Source organism: Melopsittacus undulatus, chromosome 5, assembly GCF_012275295.1.
Source record: "Melopsittacus undulatus isolate bMelUnd1 chromosome 5, bMelUnd1.mat.Z, whole genome shotgun sequence".
NCBI classification, from domain to species: domain Eukaryota; kingdom Metazoa; phylum Chordata; class Aves; order Psittaciformes; family Psittaculidae; genus Melopsittacus; species Melopsittacus undulatus.
The window spans coordinates 9001825-9019803 of NC_047531.1; the positions used below are offsets into that span (position 1 = coordinate 9001825).

The 17979-nt window shown below is 39.9% G+C and overlaps 1 protein-coding gene across 1 annotated transcript in view; it reads right to left on the bottom strand.

Moving 5' to 3' along the window:
- The window catches only part of SLC16A7 (solute carrier family 16 member 7), a 73294-nt gene extending 57334 nt beyond the window's left edge, over window positions 1-15960 (bottom strand). The window contains exon 1 of the mRNA XM_005148057.3: window positions 15867-15960. The gene's annotated coding sequence lies outside the window, so the exon portion shown is untranslated. The remainder of the gene's footprint in view (window positions 1-15866) is intronic.
- Window positions 15961-17979: the final 2019 nt, after the last annotated feature.

Sequence of the window (17979 nt, forward strand, 5' to 3'; positions counted from 1 at the left end):
ACTGCATTAGGCTTTATGGAGTAATTAGAAACTTCTTTGTATTAATCAGCAATGCTATCCACTACATTATTTAAAAAGCTGCATTTGGCTGGAGAAAATGCAGATTTTGCTTCAGAGTCACAAAAATTATTTTCTGTTACTTCTTAAATATTACAGAGACTCACCATTTCTGTAGAGGAAAAAAATGAGTCATCTGCAATACTAATGATAAAACATGCATATATAAAAGTTAAGTTGTACCTTAGATCAGATCGTAAATTCACTCAAGAATTATGAGCAAAATGCTTTTATAAGTTCACATCAAAAGCCTTTCCTTTTTAAGTGCAAAAGTGACCTTACCTACTTTTCTAACAAGAAAAGCAAACAAAAAGGTATATGTGTCCTTACAATTGTTATTTCTCCAGTCTCACACACACCATACTTGCCTTGACCCAATAAATGCTGGAAAGGATGAAACACATGATCGAATAAAGTGGGAAAGCATTCTGATGACTCAGGTTAAAAAAATTGAACGTTTTCTTGCCCAAGTTATTCACTGTGCAACTGATATCAAAGCCTCAAAGCTCTTAAAAGTGCTTTGTTTGGGATTTCTAGCAGTCTCTGGGACAGATTTTGTGGGCAAACTGCTGTTACTTTCAGTGCCCACCACTTTGAATACTCACAGGAAAGAAGCAATTTTCTCAATGAATTTCTTAATTTATCTAAAAATATTGATGCTCATGATGATCTACATTTCTAAGGCCTATGGCAATCTCACATGTAAAGTGAGACAAGCTCCAAAACTACTGGAAGCACACCCAATATGAGACTGCTTAAAGAAAAAGTCCAACCTAATCATAAGAAAATGTTATCATTTAATTGATCTCTGTAATGTCTAAAATTTTAATTTGAATCTGAAATGCTTCCTTCATGAAGGATGAAATATACTGGAGATAATATGTTGCAGTGATACATAAGCCTCCAACACCAAACTGTGGGGAGGACTATTCGCAAGTGCTGTCCTCAGCACTGAGGATGACAGCAGGAAGGGAGTGTGTTTGCTGACACAAGCACATAAGAAGAGGACCAAGAAAGGAAGTAAACATGGGTTGCTGAACTCTGACAGAGACGCTGAGGTGACAACAATACTGTGTTTCCTATTATTGGAGAGAAATAGGAAGCCAGGCATTGTTCATGCTGGACACCCTCTGTTAGATTTTGACAACTTGCGTCTGGTCCCGAGTACAGCTTCTCATATGTCAGCAAAGCTGCTCCCTCTCACTGTGCCCTTCAATGGCAGGCCCTTCCTTCCACAGGATCCCCATCCCGTCCCAGCAGGGGAAGAGAAAATCACCTCTGGCCTCAAGATTTCTGCATCCATGAAAAGCAGCCACAGAAAGAGGGATTAACAGCAGGTACCACTGTGCTGTCCCTAAGAGGTGAGCCCACAGCTCTAGGGATGCTGACTGCATGATCAACACAAGCAAGCACAGCACAGCAGCACCTTAGCATCACAGCAGCAAACCATAGCTGCCTTTTGTCCATCCACTTCAGAAAGCAAACACAAGGGCTTAAATCTCTGCCTACATCGAGGTTGATCTTCTAAATTCAGAGAACTGACCATCAGGTAGAAGGTCAGGGCTAATGCTAAAGAGTGCTTCTGAGTGACAGAGCTAATTGGCACAGGGCACGCCAGTGGCAGGCACTTGGCCTGCAGTGCACTGTCAGTTTGAACTTGACAAAAATAAAAGTTAATGCTGTCTTGGACCATTGTCTGTAAAAACATAGAAATACCAAGAGGGCTATTACTCAACTCACCATATGAAACTAATCTGGCAGCGTATTTCGTGAATAACAATGGCAGCGGGTTTTTAAATATAACATGAATACAGCTACTGGAGAGATCCTCTGAGATAGCTGCGTAAATGTAGTTACTTTACTCCACCTTGCTGCCCACTCACATATAGACACATACTTAATTTAACTGTTTCTTCCTGGAAGAGTGCCAGACACCAGAAAAAGGCTAGGTTTTCCTCCAGGCTCATGAGCTTAAATTGCTAAAATTGAAGTTCACCATAACCATTTAGCACGGATGTCAATATGAACTTCAGCGCACATTTGCTACCCATTAACATCTGTTTCAGTACATTTGTTTATTAATAGACACTTAAAGAATAATCTCCTTTGCAGGCAACCAAGTGATATCATTAATATTACAGCACATTTTTTCCTTCAGTCACAATCCAAGGATATTGATTTTCTGAAAGAATGCTTTATGTTAGCAGTGGCAATGGCAATAGTACTTAAAGCTACAGAGCATTTTGTTTTGGAGGTTAGGTCACAAACTGTTTTTTGCTGGTGTGACTTTATAATTTCTTTGTCTAATCCCCCGCAAGACCTCAGATATTGGGCGACAATCCCATTTCTCCTGTTTTGTTACTAGCATATACTTCTAGCATTCCATATTTCAGGGAAGATTTAAGTTTGTAATCAAGCTCTGCAAGATATTCTTTGGCTTACGCATGATTTGTAACTTCTGATTTAAGGGAGGAATGTATCACAGCCATATTTAGATAGCAACACATATCTGCATGTGATCTGGATACCTATGTTCCATTTACAGGGAATGGGCACAAATGAATTTCTGGTACATATCTCCCTAACCTGTTTTTGACATCTAAGCTGTAATGAAATTATATGTGGCCTACAAGTGCTTATTTCTCTCTATTATATAAAGTCAGTCTAGATAAGCTGCTCAGTCGTATACCTGTGAACTGAACTCAAATGAATTTTGATGAACCCAGCCATATATCTTGGCATTGCAGGGGACTGAAAATAGAGACCCAGTTCCTTATTCCAGTCCAATGTTTTTAAATCTTAAATGTTTTGGGACAGGTAGGAGGAGGGGTTTCATGTTTGTTTATTTAACTTTTACAAAATAAGAAACTGAAAAATACATGTTCTGGAATCTAAACATGTTCTTTTCATCTTTGAAGTAGATCCACATCTTAACAGCATAATGTTGAAATCTGGAATTTTGCAATCTTTTCAGTATTGCTGAGAAAAATATATTCAGTTCAGCTGAGTAACAAGTCTCTGAAAAGCATGTGCTGCAATGCCCATATTTTGTTAATGTGTTTGTAAGATGTGCAACTCAGTATTGTTGCACTACATTTTTGTGGTTATCATGTCTGCATAGGAGAAAATTTATGGAAGGTACAGATCAACTATGTCATGCTGCATGTACATATGACAGAAAACTAATACTATCCTTTTTGAAAGTAAATCTTCGAGTCAAGTCTTCTATAGCAAAAGCAAATCTCTGTCTTGACAGACAAATCTCTTAAACACAATTTTAATTCATGATTTACTTAACTGAGTCATTGCATAAACCGTCCAATTAAAACTTGCAACAAAACTCAGCTCCTTACGGAACAACCTAGAGGGCAGTTTACCTTATGTAAAAACTGGACAGTTGCCCAGAGATGGAGAATTGAAGAGGCAGCATTTTTAGAGTAAATTTGCAACTATACTGATTAAATTGCTAATAAGACATTAATTTTTAGAACACAAATATTTTGTCTCATCTTTTTCTGGATTTTTGTGAGGCTGTATTCCATAATAGCTGAATATGTGACATTCTAAAATTCTATAAAAATGCCTGGTATTAAAGACGATTTCTTGCAAATGTTGGAGTAGTGGCAGCAGAATACATTTTACTCAGGTCAAGAAAGTAGGTAGGGCTGTCTCTGAAGATGCAGATATGCATCAGGGACTGCTCAAAACTGACCATAGAAACAGTAGCTTTACCAGAGATACTGACAAGTATTTTCAAATAATTCCATCAAGAATTCCATAATCCCTTTGCAGAAAATAAAAGCAATATTAATTTAAAACTATTCTCTGTGAATTATTTAAGAAGTATTATCATTCAGGCATGAAGATTTTTTTTACTTACATAACTGCAGATACACAAGAGCTTGAGTAATACAATATGCCATAGGGTGTGACAGTGCACAAGTCTGAGTGTGTTAGGAATGAAGAAAATGTCAATCTGAAAGGTATGTTGCATATCACATTGCCCAACATGCAGCCTTTTGGGCGGATTCTTGCCTTATTCTCTTGTAAGCACTCTCTGCAGTTGTTAGCATCAAGGCATAGTTAGGAGAGAATGGAGAAGGCTACAAGGAACTATGAACAGACAATGGCAGGACCAGATCTGCTGTACCTGGGCAATATGAAACAGAGATTTTCCCACCTGTCTCCTCCCTTGTACACCACCTTCCAAAAGGAGCCAGACACATTGGTGGGTTAAAAACTGCCTGTGCACAAGTTGCAAGTACACAAGCTAAACAGAAGTATCAGTAGGTTCTTTCTCACCTCCTGTAGTTTACAACTTATTGCAATGGCACTACGGTGAAAAGACATGCTTCCTCACCAATTCCTTGGTCTGTCCACCCTCCCCAGTGCCAAGTGCTGCTTCAGCCCACTCCATGGGAATGCTCACTGCCCTACCTCCCCTCTTCCTTCCTAATACCCAATCCCAAAGGCTGTCAGCCGCCTCTAACAGCTCTAGTAACTCAAAAACATACCAGCATACTAAGTCCAAGGTAAGAAAAAACTACTCTGTAACTGACTCAAGGTTTAGTCACCAAAAGCTTCATATTTCATGTTTCCCCTGGTGCCTTGATTTCCCTTCAGTCATTCCTACTATATTGTATTTAAATGTATCTATATAAAGATATAGGCAATTGAACACAAAATAAGAGAATGCAACAGAGGGAACAGGATGCTATGAGGACATTGCAAATTATAAGTGAAAAGGAAAATGAGCTTGAATGAGTAGCGTTACTGCCTGTACTGGCATCTTAATTTTTAATGGCATACATCTTGTGAAAGCCTGTAACTCTTAGCTCTAACTTAAAAAAATCTTTGTAGTTGCATAATTATTGTTGAGCAAAAATTATTTGTTTCCAGCCTCTAAAGAAGTGCAAGATGGTCTCCAGCTTGAAAGTTTATGATTTACATACAGATATATAAATTGTCAACTAATGTGTTATATTTTTTGAAAGTGCACTCAGCTTTTCAGACAGATTTAGATCATGATTAAGGAAGGCATTTAAAATGAGTAAGCAATAAATGTAGGTGAATATTATAGTGGGAATATGACAGTTGTACTTGGGTATATATTACTTGAGCATATAAGCACAGTGATAAAAATATTCAGCAACTGATAAAGTAATTTTGTTTAAAGACAAGAAGGAGATATAACCCATAGTGATTAAAGGGTGAAGTATATCTTTCTATTTTGCCTAGAGGGACAACTACGCTGGCAGAAGCTTTCACTGCTGAGAGATCAACTCTTGGCTGTAGCTTCTACCAGGGTAAAGCAGGTTTATTTTTATGGGCAGAAATCCGCACAAATCCTGCCAACTGAGGCTCCTCAGGAGACAGATAAATTTCATGCAACTCCCAGCTGGTCTGAATACCTAAACAGCAGCAACTTTCCCTTACCGCTTGCTTTTCTTTTTTGCTCTCTGGACTAACCAGCTTCTTTCTAGCTGCCCTGAGTATGTCTATTTGAGATAAATACAACACTTTTAGCTACCACAGGTAAAAGATTCAGACCACTGTGCAGGTTCACTGTGGCTCTACAGCAGCTATTTTGTGCATGCATGTTTTTTTAAAGATGGTAATCTCAGAAGTAACACAAAATGCCTCTCAAAAGTCAACCCATGGTCCACAACAGAATTGCTCAATCTGCTCTGATACTTATGCTGCATTTTAGCAATGAAATAGCACTGTGTTTTCCCTTCAGTCTGAGGCACTGAGGGGGTTTTAGGTAGCTCATGCTACCATGGCTTTCCTCAAAAGCAGGGAAAAAATGAGTTGCTGGGTTGCTGGACTGCCTGAGAAATAAAGTCCAGCAGTCTGACAACTTGTATCATGTACCTTTCTTTCTCTGCTTTCAAGACCTTGCATCTTCTCACTGCTGTCACCAACCTTCTTACTCCTGCTTAAAGAATCATTGCAACACTCTTCAAGACAAGAAATTACCAATTCTCTGAAGGAAAAAAAAAAAAACAGTCAAAAAACCTTTTTCCATAAGCTTTTTTCCACAAGAGATATTCTCTTGTGATTCTCATTTGCTGTATAAAGTAGGTGGCCCACTTCTATTCTCAGCAGGGCCCAGATAAACTGTTCTACTAGATGAATAAAAAACAGGGATTCCCTCTGGCAAGGTCAGAGGAGCATATGAAAATGACCCTGGTAGCACGAGTTCAACCAAATACTAAAGGTTCCACGTTCACTGGGGTTTGGTTAAATAATTCAGGTCCAATCTTTTAGGAACACAAATACAAACCATTCCCTTCTCAATGGGGAAACAGAAACAAACACACAAAGTTAATGAACCCAGCAGGGACTGACCAAACAGTTCAAACTCCCCTTTGGAGCAGTAAGAACAGCTTCGAAGCAAACAACCTTAGCCTCTTGGCACTGGAAAACAGAGCCTGCTCTGCTTGGCTGATTGAGTAAAAACTTCCTTGACTTCAGAAGTCCTTCATTCTTTAGGGGTTTAAATTCACTATCAAATACTGGCTGAAGAATCATCCATTCAGTTCTGACAGTTCAAATGCCAAGTCAAAGAAATGTCAGTAAAATGGTTTCACTAAGCATTCAATTCATTTGTTTTCTTACTGGGTCCAGATTCCACATCTCCTCACACTTCCTTACTGCCAACATTCAGGCTTCCCTCCTTCAGTCCCATGCTTCCTTCACACTGTTCTTGTATGAAACACACTCTTTAGCTGACAGTATCCATTACTCCTTCTATGCACCTGGTTACAGAAGTGTTCCAAAAGAGTCAAAAGGATCAGATGGAAAATACATCCACATACATATATGGTACTCTTAGCAGATCAATATAAAGTGCAAGTGCCATAGTGAAGAGGATGGATGGACAGAAGGAAGGAAAGAAGAATTTTTAACTACCTTATTAAGGTTAAAAACATATTCTGTATCCTCAATAAAACACTGTTCAGTATTCTGTAAAAAAGAACTATTCTATTAGACCAGTAATTTAAGTATAATAATTTAACAGTAAGCTTGCACACAGCAACTACAATAGCTTTCCTAATTTTTCAGGAAATAGCTACAAGAAAAGAAAAATATCATAGTCTCATAGCTAAAATGCATTTGCATTGAGAACAATACGGATTAAATCATCATTTTATGCACACAATATTTCAGCAAAGCTAAAGTATATCCAGAACTGCAAGCTGATTACCTAGTTAAGCAAGAACATCTTGCTTCATTAACACCTTTCTATGCTGTCACATTCAGAAGAAGAACCTATTTTAACTGTGGAAAGGAATGCTTTTGTATCCCATTACATCATGATTTGCACATCATGCACAATATGACTGCATTTTCCAGGTTGCGCAAAACAATCGGCTTTATTATTAAGCATAACAGTAAAAGCCACTATTATTTTTTTAATTACAAAATAATGCTCAGCTGGAAAGAGTCAACTGGATCAAAATTTGATATGTGTTTGTGTGGTACTGGAAGCAGACACGTACCAGTGACATATTCTCACTTCCTATGTTAGAACTGCTTTCTCATGGCACACACAAGAAGGAGTCACCTGCCCACGTACAGGTGAACTTGACAGACTACACATTGCCCTAGGGCTTCATGGCATTGTATGAGCTCTGAGTAAGGAACAATCCCCTTTTCACCCACTCACTGCTAAAGCACCTGAACAAATCCATACTGCACAGTCCATGTTGTCTCCCACTGAGGTGACAGGCCATCATTATTCAAGGTGATGGTTTTAGCCTTTATTTAATTTTGCAGTGTTAAGTGTAATGGCTTTGAACGTATCTTATTATTTGAAAAGTATTTCTGTAATTCAAGATATTCTTAACCACCAAGCTAAACCATGACTATAAAACTCAACATTTGCCTTATTTTCAAGGCTGCAATATTAATGCTTGAGAACTGTAGTGCTCAATAGTTTGTTATTTTTTTTCTCATATTTCATACTCATTTCTTTATTAACATCTTTTTAGACAGATATATTGGTAAACAACAGCACTGCCTAGAGTGCACGCCCATTTCGTGTACGACTATTCATCACAACACAACTATTCATCAGCAACGAAAACCTTGTTATGGCCTACAATTAATACACAGAAATAGTAAAGGCAAAGGTCAACATTCTCTCTACTCTCTTCTAAAAATAAACCAAAATAAAATCTGAAGGCAACTAAAACCCACACTGAATGAAAATATGACCCTGTTCCAGTTCTGCTGGCTTGAAGGTATTTGCCTCTGTGAAATTCCTCAAAATAATATTTCCTCAGGTTAACATCTCTTTCCCTTTAACTCTGTTTTCACCTTTCACATTTATAATTTTTTAAAGGTACATCTTTTTTTAACCCTAATCATAACACCTGAAAGGCAAAATTAAAAAATAGAAGGGTAAAGAATGTAAACATAAGTAACTATAATAAGATAAAAATAGCATAATAAAATATAAATACTGGTTACTATGGAGGAGCATCATTTGTACCATATAAAAGCTGTCCTACAAGAGAGTATGTCTCCAACAGTTTCCAGTTTTAGCATGGAAAACACAGTATGCCAGTAAAATGAGCAAGGTACAACAGTAACTTGATACTTTGAGATTTTTATTCTAACAAATGGGGAGAAAGAAAATGTTCTCACAGAAAGAAAATCGAGAAGAGACAACAGACAAGATAGATAAATTAAAGCATTTGTTTGGGAACAGAGAAATCGTTTTGGTAATCATTATGAGAAATAATTTCCATTTAAACTAATCAGGCACATCAAAGCAAGTGATCCAAAAGACTTAATTGTGTCTTGAGAAGCAGTCAAAAGAGTCTCTTCAGCCACTACGGGATGTAAGCCATGAATAACCCCTTTTAACCCATTAGAGCTCCATGAGAGGAAGGGAGCTCAAGTTTGGACCTCGAATCACAGAAAGAGAGGACATGCCAATCAAGCAAGACTGAAATATTTGGCTATGAGAAAACACCACAGTACTTTTGGTCTCAGTTTTAAGTGCTTTTCCTGTATTTCTCTACTTCATGTGAGTTTTGCTCTTATATTCATTAGGTTTGCTTATAAATCTCTTTCACTAGTCTAATACAGCTAAAACTGGAACAGACTATGCGCAGTGCTCATGAGGCTCTAGCATTGTTATGTATGAATGAGAAAATAAGCTAAATTGAAATAAAGCACCCTCATATCCAGCATAACTACATCAAAACATCTCTTTTTGGAGAACTACATCAGAAAAGCATGAGAACTAAAAATACTTTATGCTTTCAGCCACCATAATTATATCTGAACAAGAAAACAGGATCTTTTTTTCCTTTTTTTTTTATTCTTCACAAATACAATACATATTTCGTGCTTTGTAAATACAGGCTATTATGGTATTTTCTACCTATTTTTCTTAAATATACAACATAGAGGTCTCAAAATACACAAGCCTTTTTTTCATTCCTTGCCTAAATCTGATGTCATGGCTTCTAATCAAGGGCTATTGAGTCCCCTGCTTCGCCTTTTGTAGTACTGGTAAGAAGAAGGGAAAGAGCTGCCTAATGGAAGATAGGGACTTTGGACAATGAGCTGAGATACTACAAATGCTTCAGGGCAGAAAGGAAGCCTTTAGTTAAATGCTATGCACAAATGACTATAAAAATGTACATCCTAAAAAAGGTTTGGTAATGGGGTGACAGGCCCATTGACTTCTCCAGCTTCCAGCACCAATTTCCCTCCAGAATCTATTCTGTCCTCTCCAGCTGCTCCCAGAAGCAACCCCCTTCTTTAGCCAGCTGGAGTCTCTGCCCTAGACACACTTTTTCTGCCTCTGAAACCAGTCTTCAGTTCCAGTTTGCAGTTTATAGCTACTGGTACCCCGTTTCAGACCCAGATCCAACCTGGAACACCATGAAAAAGCAGTTAACTTCTACAAAAAGATTTGTTCAGTGGAGAATGTACTTGGCAATGGTAGAATTGTCAAGGAATTTAACATGCAAAATTCTGATTGTTAAGAAATCAGACACATTCCCATGGGGAGCTTATTTACATCATTCTGATGGGGTTTTTTCTTTCTTTTTTGAAATTGCACCAAGGTGCTAACCATAGCAGCTCAATTTCACAATTGCAACTCCATTAAAATGACATTTTAATTCAATAGCATGGTGAACTGTTGAGATGTCCTAAGTTTTAAGGTTTCCAATTTCCACCTCTCAATAAGATCAGCAGAGAAATGCAGCTATGTCTCTTAAAAGACGAGTTATTACAGTTAGTAGTTTGAACATAGTTCAAACTTCTGTGTCACTTCAAAAATTCTAACCTTCACTGCCAAATATTTATATAATTATTCCAGAGAATTAAAAAAATAATAAAAATGCCACAAAACACTTAATTTCTAATGTTAAAAACCTATTCTAATACAATTGATTTCAAAAGCCTTTGCTGAGAGTAAACACATTTCTCTATCTGCCACACTAATCAAATACTAACAGTAGGAACTAATTTTCTTTTAAAAAATCAAATATGCATTTTGTATGTATGCTTTTTGCCATTTTTGTCAGCATAGAAATGCTAAGTTCTTTTTCGTTTGTTTCTTTGTGTTTTTAGTACTGTAAAATACATATTTCTCAGTATTGATTAAATTCAGAAAACAAGCATTGAGAAGTACATGCTTGAACATGACACTATAAGTCTAAATTTAATACAGAGATAGATTAGATTTCATCTTTTTTTGTTTGCTTTTTGCTTGTACCATAGACTGCAAAAGTGTCTAAGTGATGAATTTTAATACCTTAATTAATCTATTTCTGTGGAAAAAAAAAAGTAATTTCTAGCTTTGGGATGACATAGTTCTGTTTTGTAACTAATTTTACTACTTTCTATTTCATGGAACACATGCAAAAAGCAATGTACATCATTGCACTGTCATTACCACCACTGTAGAGACAACAAATGACAAAACTTCTTTGATGCCAAACATATTTCAAACACCATTACAACTCCTTGTCATATGTGCTATGCCTAAGTGCCAAACAGGAGTGCTGCCAACAGTTTGCTATCACTGAGGCCATATGACAGGAGGGCACCAGACAATGGTCATGTCTGAAGCTGCAGCAGGAGTCTGCTAGCTGGCATGGGAAGATTAGCTGCTCTAAAGGACCAGAACTTTTAAAAATATATAAAAATAAGAAAAGTCATGAAATATAGGAGACGTTCTGAGCCATGTGCAACATGTTTTCTGAATGTTCCCACAGCACCTCGGTCATCACCTACAGCTGAATCCTCCACTGAAATACCTTGAAGAGAGAAAAAAGTTAAATAACTACCAAGCTTGCTGTCAAAAAACTCAGAAAGTGCTCTTGTAGGGGTACAAATGTTCACACTAGAAGAAAGCAATCACTGCTTAAACAATTCTGAACATTTGGGCACCTCCAATCTATGGAGTTTTATGCTTTCACCATTAAAATCATGTGCTGCAAATATCTTTCCTTTTAACCATATGAAAAGAATACCAAATCCACTTATTCTGAAGTACCAAATCCACCCATTCTGAAATATCCCAACTTCTAGAATGTTTGGGCAGTTTTATCAATAGTTCACTTAAAAGTATAAATTTCCTACAGTTTAAAGTTATTAGCCAATTCTATATAATTTACACTATGATTCAGAGTACTGTTGTCTTGTTGGGTGGAACCAAAATACATTCAATATTTCACACTCAGTAATCATGACACCAAGTTAAAAGAGAATGCATCAACAGCTACATTTAAAAAAGGAATAAATAAAGCAGTTTTTAGTTTGTTCTCTAGTGCCTCTTGATTTTGTGAATTAACATTAATTCAGTTTCTTAAGATCTTAAGTCTTACTGCCACAAAGCAAAAGAGTATATCATGCTAAGGCCTCATTTTTTGCATCAATTTTCCTCCTTCAACTGGGGGATTTTTTTTAATTGCCCTAGTTTTGTTAATAAACTTTTAGAAATGCTTATTCAATTTTTATCACTAAATGATCTTAATGCACACCTCTGATTACATATTACTGCAAGTGGCATGAGACAGAAAAGCGCCATGTCCAGAAACATGTTAGCATGTAACTGGAGGCTTGAACTTGAAGATAACAAATAAAGGAACACTTAAAGACACTGCATTAATTAAAAATCAAAATATACTCAACCAAAGAATGAGCTGATGATAATTAATTTCCCTCCCCAGACACAAATATTATGAATTAAAAATCTTGAGATTACAAGAGAAAAAAAACAGAGACACTTCCTAGTTTGCCAGCCACCATGACCTGGTTAGCTAGACTTCTGCTCTTCAATATAAGTTTAACATTATTTTGAATGCTTGACTGTAAGACCAACAGCTATAAGAAGTATCAGAAATATGTGACATAATAAAGCCACATAGAGCTCCCCAGTCAGTTTGTCCAACACCCTCTATCCCTCAAGCCATGGAATATAATCTCCTTACTCCTATATCCCAACTACTTTTGTTTGAATACTGCAAACTTTTCTTCAAACGTTCCAAGTTTCACAATAAAATTATGGAAGCTGGCACAACAGCTCACAAATACATACAAGTCAAGGAATGCAGGTTTGGACTGAGATGTGTATGTGGGATGTAGCCTGTTTCTCACTTTCATTTGATACAAGACAGTTGGTCAATGAGGTCCTATTTTCCTGTTTAACCTGCTCCTCAGTGCTCTGAAAACATGAGTCCATATATATTACATGATCAGATGCAGATACTGGTAATGCCCTCTGTTAATGATTAATGGTTATGACCTAGCTATTCTTTTTAATAAAAAGAAAAAGATAATTACATTTTCATAATCATAATGACCTTGAACATAAAACTCACTTAACAGCATAGATTATTAGCATAGCCCAAGAATATTCTTCTTTTCTTGATTCTCACATAAGAACATGGAGAGCTTTAACTCCAATTAATACAATTAATAGAGAATTGTATTCAGATGCCATCTTTTCTAAAAGCAAACATCTCAAGAAAATTATTACACTGCAAAATCAGCCTGTCATGTTGCAGTAGGGAAAAAAATAAAAATAAAAGCAGGTGAGATTTAGTCTCTTTTCTTCAACTGGAAACGGTCCAGTAATAACCAGAGTTACTGGAAACAAAACCACCTGCTCATTGTAGAAAGAGGACAGGATAATTTGCTTAAGAAACAAAAGGATACTAAAAAGGATTTTCTTCTAAAATGAAGAAAAAGAGTGAGTGCCAGAAATATATATATATGTATATACATAAACACACATATAAATAAGAAGTATGACATAGTAAACCAAATCCAAGAAAGAAGAGTAATTAAAGAATTTTTCTTTTGAAAAAACCACCTTATGATTCAAGGTGAGATGCTCTTTTATCTCCCTTAACTTGCCTGCCCATAAGTAACAGCATCTTCTTTAAGGCTGCCCAAAGGATCTCCTGTCTCCATAAAACTCGGATTCTAGAATGAGAATTTTGCCATAGCAGGAACTGAATGATCTTAAATCCAGAGAAGTGACAGATAGAATTAGGTTAAAGAGATGGAAGGAGGTTTTTTTATATACTATTAATAATGCATGCACACTGCAAGACTGCTGAAACAGAATTCCACCTCTCTTCACTGCAGCTGCAGAGCCACAGTGTTTCTTTGATATTTGCCTTTGAATTTCAACGTCTCCCCCTTTATATGTAAAATGCCCGTTCAGATCAGTTGTATCACTACATAACCCTATGGATAGTTTTCCTACCCATAGAACTCATAAATTTAGTTTTCTGCCATCCATGAAGGCCTTCCATGAAGACTACAGTTGATATTTAGGATACTGCACATCACCATCATGAAATAAAAAAGGCTGATTCCATTAACCAAAATTACTCACTTTTGCCATATAAATCCATAACCTTCCATAATCCATAACCCTTTGCCTATTCAGAATGACCTGTTTTGCTCTGACGACGCTTACATTGTAAGCACAATGTTGCAAAGTAAGCCAGCAGGGCCCTTAGGCAGAGTCATAAGCATGATGTTACAGTTGCACAAATTGCACAAATAACAGAAATCTCTGGAGTATACTTTCTTCTCTGAATTTATTTCTCCAGGTGGAAGGAGTAGATATTCAGCACTCACTCTCAAGTATTATATTCAAAGTTAGCAGACCATAATGGAAGAAGGAGCACACTGTCTTTAAGAAGTGAATCACTTCTACATTATTTCTAGATTGAATAGGTGTACATGAAAACATTTGCCACTTTTATTGAACTATTTGTCAGTTTTCTGCTTCTTCTAAATATCAGTCTGCGTCCCTCTCTCTCTGAAAGTCTGACTTTGGTACCATAATTCATCTAGACAGAGCTCAGGCACTATTTTGTTGGCTTGATTGGTGTGCTGTTAAGTTTATGGCCCCGTTCCTGCAACGGAAGCTCCAAGCACCTCTTTCATTACTATTTGATAAGTAACTTGAGAGGCACAGATGGATGTCACTATGGAAACATGGGTCATTATTACAGAGACCAATGAAACAAAAATGGATGCCTCCATGAGGCATCAGTTTCCTTCACTTTCTTTCTTTATCCCAAAACAGCTTTCAATAAGTTCAGCAACACTGCTGCTGAAAGCTCAGGCTGGCATTTGAAAGAAACAGCTACTTCTAAATGTTACTCTGTTTTGTTTTCCTATCCACCTTACTGGAATAGCAGCGGAGAACCCATGTCAGTTCTGTGCCCCCGAAGGACAAACAGATAACGTGTCCTCCAAGGGACACTCTGGTCTCCAAAATGTGAACAGGGAAACTTCTTGGTCTAAGATTGCTTCAGTGTTTTGTAGGGGCCACTTCAACAACCATGAATCAAGGACACAGTGCTCCCTATGAGCACAGAGAATTCCTTTTCTGATGGGATCATTGCCACTCTCCATGAGACCATTCCCTTCAAGGACTTCCCTTCACTGTGTGCTAACAGAGGCCAGGAGAACAATGGAGAGGGAGTATTTTCCGACCTCTGGTACCAGTTACTCAGAGAGTAACTGAGTTACTGAGAGCTCAGTATACAAACACTTAACTGGAGCCAGCAGTATTTGGAGATAATAACGCCTGCATTGTATGGCTCATAGCAGCCCAGAGCAGGGCCGCAGCTGTCGTGGTGCAGCACAAGGTCCATGAGGCCCCCCTTCCCCAAGGTCATCTCGAGCAGGCCCGGTTCTGATAACGGCGGCACGGCTTTAACGCTGCTGCAGCCGCAGCCGCCTCGGCTGCCGCCCACATCCCCCAGCGGAGCTGCCCCGGACCGCGGCTCTGCAAGGGGAGGGCGATGCCGCCGCGCCCACGGATGCGGCGGGAGGCGGCTTCGGCGCTCCTCGGGGATGCGCACAGAGGGCGGGGGCGAGATCGCGCCGCGCCCCCCGGAGCTGCGGCCTCAGCCCGGCCCAGCCTCCCGCCTCCCTGCCCCGCCGGCAGAGCAGGGCGCTGATCGCTGCGGGGCCGGCGGGGCAGGCGTCTTCTCCCTGGGGTGGCTGCTTTGGGACGGAGGGAACGGGGGGCAGCGGCTGCGCCCCACGCGGTGTCCGTCCTTCAGTCCGTCCGTCCGTCCGTCCATCCATCCCTGCGTGGGCGGTGGCTCGCGTGTGCGTGTGTGACTGACAGTACGGAGCGCAAAGAGCGGGAGCAGTCGCCCTCACGCCGCCAAGCCGGGGACCGCCCCGTCAGCGGCAGCCCCTTCTCCGTCCCCTGGAGCCCTCCCCGGCGGGGGCGACCTCAGCGGCTTCGCTGCTGCTGCTCCTCCTCCTCCCTCCTGGCGGGTAGGTTACGTTACCTGGTCTCTAGCTCGGGCTGGATCTAATCCCGCGGCCGCCGCCGGCTCGTCTCCCTGCCGCGGGGCTGAGTGGGGTAATTAACTTATTTATTTCCCATGAGGTATCCTCGGCAGCGGAGGGACAGCCCGGGCCGGGCGGCAAGGAAGAAGGCCCGGGTGCTGCTGCGGGGCCGACGGGACGCCGCTGTCCCGGGGGTGCTGCTGGGGAGCGGCCAAGGCGCTTCAGCACCGGCGCGGGGGGGCGGGGGCTGCGGAGGAGACGCCTCCCGGGCTGCCCAACCCGGCTCCGCGGGGCCGGCGGGGGCGCGGCGCCCGGCCCGGAGAGATGGAGCCAGAGCGGGAGGTGGGACGGGATGGGACGGGATGGGGGGGGGGTGACAGGACGGGCAGCGCTGGGGTCCTGCGCCCTAAGGGGTGAGGCGTGAGTCCTCCGCGCCGGTGGCCTCCCCTCCTACCGCCGGGTGAGGAGAGCCCTCGCTAGGAGCTGAGGCTGGGGCGATGGGCGCTGCCCCCGGGAATAGAGGGGCATGGAGAGGTACCCGGCGTTTCCCTGTCGCGTTCTTCGCCTCGCTGCGGGCGGCACAAGACGTATCCGCCCCCGGCCCCACCCCGTTCTCCTCCTCTTCTGGGCTGAGGATGCTGAGTATTTCACGCTATAAAGCTGATGCACTCGCTGTTCCACGGAAAGATTACGAAAAGGCACCAGTTTGCTGTGGTTAGGAGAAAAAACTCTAAATAATAACAGAGATATTTTTGTGCTAAATGCGGGAACTTCGTCTTCCGAAGCAAGGACTGAAATCTGGCCAGTCAGCAATGAGTTCTCAGTTTAAATCTTGGTCACCTCTTCCTTTGCCATCTTTTTCTCTCACTGAAGAAATAATAAAGTTCCAAGTGTTTTGTACATGAACATATTTATGAAAGTGACCATTAAGTTCTCCAGAAATTCTGTCCTTAAGGCTAAAATCCTGTAGGGAAAGAGAAGATAATCATATAACTGCATAATTAAAGCCTTTACCATAATGCCTATTCTCATGGGTAAAAGTTGCACATTATATGCACCTTTAAAAGTAGTGTGAAGAGGCTGGGGTAATTACATTTGTTGACATTATGTTGCAAAACATGTACAAAATAAACCTGGTTATCTTATTTATTTGTTTTCTTAACTTTATGGGATGTCCTTTGTTTGTTAAGAGCTTATGAATAGGATCTTTACAGACATGTTAGGAGCTGAAACTGTGTATGGATAAGAGTAGGGAGAACTGTTATAGTCGAGGATATTCCAATTTGCTGAGCTGCAAGTTGAGCAGGGAAGGACTTGCTAGGGTTGTCTCTTTATTTTCCATTAATAACAACTGAATCCCTTAGCTAGCATCAGCCACAATGAATTAAAAATTTTGGAAAAAAAATCTGAAAAGGAGCCTGCCATCCCTCAAAAAAAAAGCTGCAGCACAAATAGCAATACCTACTGCACATCAAAGAATTCATGCACAAAGAATCCATCCAGCTTGTGTTACAAGATGGGCTGCCATCTTGTAGCACAAGTTCATAGAAGTCAGGTTTCTTTGGCTTTGTGGTTTATGAATCTGATGCCTTCTATATGAGAAGTATTAAGAATTATTTTGTGTTTTAAACTATAATCATTAAACCCGAAGACACAGACACAGAAATCTCAGTAATCTTTTATCATTCTTTCTCTTTTTTTAGGATATTATTCTAATTCTACATCACCTGCTTCTACTGCAAGTTCTTCAGATTCAGGAGAGAATGTTTTGTCACATGCTTGTAAAGCAGCCAGGTCGCTACAGTCTCTGGGCAGATTCTGGCACTGTAGTCAGAGGGAGTAGAAAGTAGTTCACTGGTAGAGACAAGCACTTTTATTCCAGAAACAGACCGAACAGCTTGGAGTTATTTTTGTGCCCTTGCATAAGCTAAGTAATACTTGAGTTATGTACCTAAGTCCAGGGACATTTTTAAAAGCAAATGGCCATAATGATTGTGAGGGCAGTTCATGAAAGTCACAGTTGTGTTAATTTGGGTAGTGGTGTGTCATCTTATGTGCAAGTGTGTGAAAGAAGCCTGTGCCCAGCATCCCCACATAGAGTCAGTGGCAGTC